Consider the following 9,635-nt stretch of genomic DNA (forward strand, 5'->3'; position numbering starts at 1 on the left):
ACTTCACTACAACCTTCCTTCAGGTAGTTGTAGACTGCAATAAGGTCACCTCTGAGCCTCCTCTTCTCCAGGCTAAACAACCCCAGCTCCCTCAGCCGTTCCTCGTAGGTCAGACCCTCCAGACCCTTCACCAGCTTGGTCGCCCTCCTCTGGACTCGCTCCAACACCTCAACATCTTTCTTGAAGTGCGGGGCCCAGAACTGAACACAGTACTCAAGGTGCGGCCTCACCAGTGCTGAGTACAGAGGGACGATCACTTCCCTAGACCGTCTGGCTACACTATTCCTAATAGAGGCCAGGATGCCATTGGCCTTCTTGGCCACCTGGGCACACTGCTGGCTCATGTTTAGCCGGCTGTCGATCAGCACCCCCAGGTCTCTTTCCGCCGGGCCGCTTTCTAACCACTCTTCCCCCAGCCTGTAAAAATACAGAGACATGTATTTTTAGGGATACTTATATTTCCTGTCCTTGGGAAGCAGGGTGGCCAGGCTGGAGGTTTTTAGCTGCAAGCAGCTCTCCAGGAGCTCAAGTGTTGCTCTTGTGCTGAAGTAGTGTCACATATCCAGCGCAGAGCAGTGCCAGGAACTCTTGTAGGAAGAAGCGAACCATTGGGAGTTACTAAGGCAAACATTACCATTCACACTTGAGTCTTGTTGCATGTCCAGACCAGGCCTATCCAAAAAGAAATCTAGAACCCCCTGGTGAGCTACTGACATTTCCCACCTGCAAATTGTTCTGCTCTCCAGAAACCCCTCTGCTCTCCAAGCCACGTACCTTGCAGTTCTTGGTCGTATGAAGAGCGTGATATGGTGCTTACAGCGTCACAGCAATCTCCTGCCCAGATGAATAGCTGGCAAATTATATTGCACTAGCTGATGACCATCCACCAGAACATTTTCTAATAGTGCTATATGTTTTACCAGTAGATCCCAAAGCTACATAGGCCATGCTGATTAAAGCATACTGTATTCACAGGCAGAAATTTGTTCTACAGACCTAGTTGTACAGTTCAATACAATGCACAAACATGTTCTTTCACACTATCGGGAGGTGTCCAAATGTGCTCTGTGTTTTGTTATCCTAGTGATTTAATTGTATTCAGTGGATCTGTGCAGAATTTGGTTCTGTCAACACTTAACAGTGGCGTTACACACAATAAGCGTATTTTTTTATTTTGACGTGCCAGATTTATTTACATATTATTATAATTTTTTACAATGCTGTATAACAACTTTTAACACATAACTGTCTCTAAAAATCAGACATTTCATTTGAATTTTATTACAGATGAAGTTTATAGATTAAGGGCATAAAGGCACAGAAAACTGATAAGAATCCTAGCCTTAGAGCTAATATGTCTTAACCAGATGGTAGGAATTTAAGACAGACTGAGAAATAAATAGGAAGTTCACACTTAATATGAAAGAGTATTAAAACATTCAATTCAGCAGAAGTGCATAATAACCAATGCTGAATAAAGAGGAAAGGACTAGAAAATATGTAGTATAGATATCTGTTGTGACACTGTACATTCAAATTATTTTCCCGAATGCTTACAATGCTGTATTTATATTGAATATTCTATTTTTTTATTTTGTGAATTACAAATATGTTGAAAGATGGTAGTATGATTAACTATTTAGTAAAGTCATATGTAAATCAGCATAGATTTATTCAGTTATATTTATGATTTTCCTATTGATGTTACGTATATGTGAAAAGTGCTTTCCAAGACCTCAATTGAATAGGAAAGGAAGGAAACCGGTGTACTGTTTAAACAAAAAATGTAACAATGTTGTTTAGAGAGAGAGGAAACCAGCTTTGAAATGTATTATGAGCGCAACTTGATGTCATGGGTTGTAGGAGGAAGAAATCATTAGCTCGGAAAAAAAGCAGCACTGGCACAATAACCATGTGCAAATGTTAATAAGGATATGCGTATCAGCAAGGTGTGGGATAAGATTAGGAGGATGAATGTTAGTAATAAAAACCCTGAAGAGTGGGTTGTCTTGTTGAAGGAAAAAGCTACTTTACAAGAGATTATTGTTGTTTCTGTTAATCAGATAGAGATATGTTTAGGAAAAGGAAATGTGGGGAAAACCAGGGTGATTTTGGAAAACAGACTTGATCACTAATGTCCTGTTGTATCAACAGTGATTTTCCCTTTGTGGTTACTAATTACTGTGAATGCTGTAGGGATAGTATGTTGAAGTACAGGATGAATAGCAGTAGTGTTGCATTAATATTTGGACTGTATATTTGCAGTTGGAGGGTAAGAAGTATTGAAAATGCAGGTTTAGATCTATGTTATACAGTTTGTACAGTATGTCACAGTCCTCGTGGCTTGTAGCCTAACTTGCTCGTGCTGTCTGAATGTTTGACAATGCAGGCATACACATAAGCAAACAAGACTTCTAAAAATACGTTTCACAAATCATCCATTCCAGCTGTCAGGGTGAGAACAGTCCTTTTGTCCTGCAGTCCTGGACAACTAAAATCCTATTTCAGACAAGTGAAATTTAGTTATTTGCTGCCCGACAGGAAAGCTGCTGACCTATGCTTTATACCCCGTAGTACATTGACTGACCATTGTGTCCAACCTGAGGCTTAAAATGAGAATTGGCTTCTTGCCCAGCTTCTTTGTAAACACTACCGAACAGCAAAAGAAATGCGTGGTTAGAGCCCCCAGCCTGCTGTTTGGAAAAATTCTTGCCCGTTACACCTCCACAGGGCAAATCCCACTTTGGAAAGAGTGAATGTGACTGACTATATATGGCCACGTAAAAATAAAAATAGGGACAATCACCTTTTCTTGTCAGACAAATCAAAGATCCAGGTCACCTTAAAAAATCCTAGGCTGCAAGCCAATGATACTGGCTATAGGGGAAATATATATATATAAAAATATCTTAATCCTACATGGATCGGTCCAGTTTTGATCGAAGTGAATGGAGGCCATTGACTTCAACTGACGTTGGATGTGTCCCATGACCTTCTAGTTTATATATTTAGACTCCCCCTACTAGTCTTCTCTTCTACAGGTCTGATGTCATCACCATTATTACAAGCAGAACTTGTCACTTGATTGACAGCAAATAACCTTTCCAAAAAGTAGCCAACGACTAAGAATGTTTTGTAAGAGTGACATATGATCATGACTGCCTGCAATCCATTTTTGTTTACAGGCAGTGGAAGAATTTCAGATATTTTTAAGGTCAGCGTCCCTAGTCCAGAGATGAAGGAGAAAATGTGTGTGTTTTTAAATTGCTGTTCTGCTTAAAAAGCTGTCTTCCAGTTGTGCTGAAATGGAGGACCAGACTCTGAAATAAATCCTTTGCCTGTTGCAACCAGCTAGATGGGCACAGGAATGGAGTACTCCCAACCACATGCACAAAATGGTCATTGGCATTTCATATTTTTGCTTCAGGAAGTCAACTACTTAAACATCTGTATAATTCTTTTTGAATGTCTGGTGATTCAGATGTCTGGGATCTCATTTTGCTTGTTTTCTTGAAAACTTTCACAAAAAGGAATCAGCTTGCAAAACCACAAAAATGTACTTCTCAGCCAGCTGTGGTAAAAGAGTTTGCATGGCCATCTAAATACTGGAGAAGTATTTATATTTAAAAAATTTATTCCGATGAGTAGCAAATCATTTTTAATTCATTATTAGTTAGCCATTAGTGGTTGGCTTAGAACTGTTCAAAGAATGCAGCAAATATGGAGGTGTTGAAAGGTGTTCTTTGTGTGAGACACAAAGAACTGTTGTTGACATTTTGTAATACTGGATCTTAGAAGATTGGTATAAAACAGATATGCTGTAAATGTGTGAATGAGAACTAGACTGATTTTTTTTAACTTAAAAATTAATATGGCATTTAAGTATATTCCATTGTAAGGCTGCAACTAAGAGTAAAATGTAATTCTATTAATAGGGTATTTAGGGTTTCTACTATAATAGAATCTAAACACTATTTAAGTGAAAAAAAATTTAGAATTAATTCTAGAACATTTATAAACGGGTATAGAAAAATAGCAACCCTTCTACTAAACGTTTGAAATTAGAGGCTACTTGCCAAATTATGTTATTTGGCTGATTGCAATAAGGTGTTACATATGCTTCAGATAACAGAATTTGACTTTTTAGTGTCTTACATTGGACACATAATTCTTATTTAAATAGTCTATAGTAAACATGTTACCATCTGAATGGTGAATTTTAGATTATTTAAATTTATGTTTATATAAATACACAAAAATTATATATGTTTATAAATATATATAAATATTTTAAATGGTCTAGAAAGAAGCCTAAATGGCAGTTCTAAAGAATTTCCATGTGGTAGTTCCTGCAACACAGGATTGTTGCAGGAGGACTGAACAGGGGACCAAATGCTATTGCATTGCCTTAGTTTCTGTTAGGGCACTGTAACAAAGGCAACTTAGTTTCAACTGCCTTAGTGGTACTGTTATTACCTTTTGCCTATACAGATTATTTTGTATTGTGGAAAACTGCCAAGTAAGGAGTAATTTTGTAATGGAGAACATGGACTTATGAAAGTAGGTTGAACAGAAGGGTAACAGAGAAACACATAAGCCAATATCTCATGGTTGCAACTTTGCTAAATTACTTGGTGACGTACAGAGAAGTGTAGTAGATAAAGCTGTGATCTGATGCAGGCATGACACATGAATGAACTAGTCTTTTCTCTAGAGTTTCTTTTTTAATTACAGAAATACTCAGAGGCCCCACCTGGGACTGGGATTTAAGTAATCCACTTACGGGAAAGCATTTCTCAGAAACAACAAAATATGAGTCTGACAAAGCTTCCTTCATAAATGACTCTCGCTAAACCCCTCAATACAGAGCCTCTTTTGAGCGTCCTATCCAAACCAGGCCAGGTCTGCTGGTGACATCATGACATGTGAGATGCCTATGAGCTAGTCTTTGGCCACGATGGAGCTTTGGCCACCTGTCTGTCCTATGCTTGAGAAGGTATTCAGGATGTTGACAGAGAAGAGTGGGACTTACCTACTAAAAATTGGCAACCCAGTCTCGTCTGCTTTCCAAGGGACCAGTGCAGCTAGCAATGCTTGGTTGGCTGAGTACCATTTTCCTCTGGCTCCAACAGGAAAGCCAACATTGCTGACCTCAGTGGCCGGTTTCAGGTTCTTGATTTGCTTAGTCAGCTTCTAGCGCTTTCATACTTCCTCTATAACCGCAGCCAAGAGTATATTTGGTTTGCGTGCATTGTGGTCCACCACGTGGGCCTGGTTCTCCTTGGTAAATCTGACATCAGGTTTGAGGAGCTCTCTCTGCTCATCACTAAGCTAAAGCTGATGATACAGTGCCCAGTGATTTTTTTTGTTTGTTTGCTTGCTTTTTAAACTTCCTCAGCCAAAATGGTACACAGCTGGCTGTGTTATTAGATGCAAATACCCTGCACTGCTGGACATATGCCAAGGATGCAGGAGCAGGACTCACAGCGTTTATGGTTCACTCCACTGTTGTCTTTTTCACAACCCAGAAGTTCCTCAGTTGGGTATTCGTTTGCTTGAAGTTTAAGGGCTACCATAAGTGATTTCTCTGGCATCCTACAATAATAAATAAAGGTGCTCTCTGCATCCCCTGTCTCAATTTCTACATCCTCCTTGCTTCAAGAGGTACATGCAAACCTCTCTACTGGAGAGTCCCCTCTCTCTATTGGGACTCAAAGGTCCCAATTCATCTGTCATTAATATAAAGCATGTGTAGGTTTGTTGAAATTGGTAGTTGTTGTTCCCAGCTCTTTTGCATGACATCTGATCGATTCCAGTATTGTAAAAGGAGGTATAAAAAGCTATCAAGTCTGTATCAGACTATCAGATCACAGTTCTCGCGGGTGTGAGAGGCAGGAAACAAAACATCAGTCCCACAAGAACTGCACATATGCAGTATGGAGCTCTTGTGTAAGTTGTCGTATCTGTCAGCACGAGGGACCGTGAGACAACAGCCCTGTGGTAGCAACTGACAACTGAGGTTTGAGGGGAAGAAAGATTTTTCAGCCTTCTGTGTGCACTGCTAAATAATTCAAAGGAGCAGATAAACAGTACCTACAGGTGCAGGGTTTTTTTTTTAATTTCACATTGATGAATCAAGATATTATAACCCAAATATAACTTCAAATCCTTTTAGGCACACAACATCAAGCCAACAGTTACTAAAAGATAAGGGAGTAGTAAAGCAATCTGTAGGCCATACGAATTTATACATAATTTCTTTTCTTTTGTTGGATTTTGCATATGTTAGTTTTCTTTTGTAATTCCAAGAGTTAGAGTGGGGAAATTATATGATATAGATCCTTCAAAGTTAAGCTTTGATAGTGGTGTTGAGTGTCAACACACTGTATATACATCTCAAGGATCTCTGTAATTCCAAGAGTTGGAAGATGAGCAGGCAATAAATAATGGGATACAGAGTATACTCTTTTTCCTTTTTAATGGGAGAATATTTCAGACATGGTGATGTAGTTGAAAGATGCTCAGTTTAGCATAAAAGAAAAAGGAGAAGAAAAGAGATTTAAATGCATAGTCATACAGGAAATAAAAAACCTCATTAGTAAGTGAACCTATTGTGAATTTATCACAATAAAGTAGCTTATGCTTAGCTTCCTCTACATAAGATAAATACATGCTGCCTCAATATGAAATAAAGGTAGTATAGAATGATAAGGCCATCAATTTTGATATTTCACTAATGCTAGCTGTAATCAGTTTTTATCCAGCTCAAAGACAACCTTAAAACATGCCAAGAAATGCATGTACATGCACAGGTACACACATATATTTGTCTGATCTCTAATTGTTACCACAGATATTGTAAGAAATAAATGAATTACCTGTTTTTACAAAGATTGATATGATAAAAATACACAGAGTTGATTTGCTGTATTTATCTTTGTTTTTCACCATACCAAAGGCTACAAATAGAATAAGATAGTAAATAAACTGCAGTAGCATCAGGGCTTATAAATAGCATTCTGAGTTAGGGATACAATGCAGATCTAAATATTTTCTCTTCTGTACAACTTTGGAGACAATTCTGTCCCGTCATAGAGACTATATCAGATAACAATCATAAAAGCAGTGAAAAACTTCTATTATTGTGCTCTTAAACTAAAGTGTACAACATGCACATCTATCCCCCAATCTGCTCAATATTGCTTCTAGACAACAAATAATCTGTAGAGTTGTTGAGGTAACATGATTTGCTGTTTCCTGGAATAACTGCCCACAAACATGCGAGCTTGATCCTTGTGCCAACTAACAAACTCTTGACTATGTACGCAGATTGACCCCAAGGATGGTTTCAGAAGAGTAGGATGTGGGGATTAGACACATTTGTCCCTGACAGTTGTGATTTTCTCCTCATATGGATTAAATAACATATTGACAGTCTTCAGAGTTGCTAATTTTGGCCTCCTGATTGCAAGTTTCATGCAACTTCATGTTTTGCTTCATCTCACAATTCTAGGAATTTTTTCCTGAGAAAATCAAGCTCATAATACTTTGGGAAACTCTCATGGTTTTTGTGCATGTAGAACTGGCAAACCAGCACAGTACATAATAAGAATGAAGTTCAATCTGTAGTGGTTTTATACCCTATGTTTTTAAGAGCGTGTAATCATTTTTCCAAAAATATATAAACAGAAATCTTTGTAAAGCTCATTTCGCCAGCTGTACAATGGTATACATGTAATTTGGGGATTTCCAGACATAACTATAGTAGCAGTAACAAAAGATATTTAAAGCCTGTTAGCCTCGGTCGTGTTTTTACTTCATGATTTTCAAAATCATGGTTCTGACCTTGCAGTGAGATCCATTTACACATAGATCTCATAAAAGACCCAGGACCTGCAGTTAATATGATTCCATTCTGTGTCTAATTGCACTCCCATTTTACATAACATAAATGTGGGCATTTGTTTCAAGGTCAGCAATTTATGAATTTAGAATAATATTTGTAAATATCCTCAAAATCCACTTCAATAGGAATTTGAAAACTTCAAAAATGCGAAGATCTGGAGAATTTCACCCCTGCAAAATTGTATGGTAGCATGAAGGATGAGGTACAAAGTTGTATCTGTAATTTAACTTGAAGAGTAGACATCTTCTAAAACAAAATCTACATTACCAGAGAACTTCCTTGAACTGAAACAAGCTGCAAGATGGGCTGATTTCTTTAATAGTGAATTTCGATGAGACATTCTCATTATCCCTACACTGATGCAAATTCATTAAATTCCAATGATAATAAATCTTGAGAGATTAAGTTTATTAATGAATATCAAAGGATTGTTTCTGGGTTTTTTAAGACCCAGAGATTTGTTTGGCGTGTAGCTGAACAATCATTTATCTTTGCTGACAGCCTGGTTTACGTTACTAGACTATGTGCTGCTCTATACCAAATGGCATTGTCCAATTGGGTTTTATTTTTAGGCTGCTTTGTAGCAGATGCAGACTGGCACATCACTGCTTACTCCAGTGATGTGTGTTACATTCCCAGCAGGAGCCCCACTGAGAGGGGAGGAAAGAAACTAGTCACAGAAATGATAGCAGTGCAGAGCACAAGTCTCGAAACTCTGCTTCAGTGGGTCAGCTGCCAAGAATTGCTACATGTGAATGGTACTTTAAAGCTGTCTTTGCTTCCCGTTAGGGACTCAACTTAGAACCAAAAAATCATACATAGGGAATTTGCTAGAACTTTGAATTAATATGCACATGACCAAAACTGTTAAAGTCGCCTCCTATTTGATACTGCAAATTCCTAATCCTCAGATGTGTATGCTATTCACTGCGGCAATCATGAACATAGAAAGTAGTAAGCAGATTTTAAAGAATATATTCCGAGAGCTTGGTTCTGCTGCTTTTAAGATGAGCAGCAATCTTTATGTTAAACTTAATGGGAATAGATCAGACCCTATGACTGGAAAAAATGTATTTTTCTAGAAACCAAAGTAACTTAAAAGTCTGTATTAAACCATTTCCGTTGTGAAAATACGTAGCATTTTCTCTCAATAGTATGTTTTAAGGCCTTTCCTCTCTATTGCATAGTATATGTGCAAAATAGGTACAATATGTAATATTTATATAATTATAATTACACATAATTATAATAATTAATATTTAATTAATGCTAATATAATGTATAATAAATATAACAATTACCTGAAAAAGTAATAGTTATGGGAACTGACATAATTCCACTAACATCAAAATGAATTTCCCATTGTTTTCAGTGGAACCATATTTTACCTAACTGATTGGCTCACCTTATAAAAACAACAGACAAGGGCGGCTGGATCACAGACCTGCAAGCAGGGCTTGCTCAATGATTTCCTCTGTGAGCTTGGCAAGAGCTTTTACTATGAATATAGTCAAAAAGCATATATAATTTAACAACTTTGCTATGCTTCTACATGAAAAAAAATCTGCTTGCCTTTTTTTTTTTTTTAGATGAGTATTTTTGATGCCCGTTTGTCTTAGTAGTGTGACACCACTAATGCAGTTACGAAAGAGTAAGCTTCCTGGCCATTGCATCATTAGCAGAATTATTAATTGTGCTTCCTGAACTTCTATTCATTTTCATATTGAAG

Source organism: Nyctibius grandis, chromosome 12 (genome assembly GCF_013368605.1).
Source record: "Nyctibius grandis isolate bNycGra1 chromosome 12, bNycGra1.pri, whole genome shotgun sequence".
Lineage (NCBI taxonomy): Eukaryota > Metazoa > Chordata > Aves > Nyctibiiformes > Nyctibiidae > Nyctibius > Nyctibius grandis.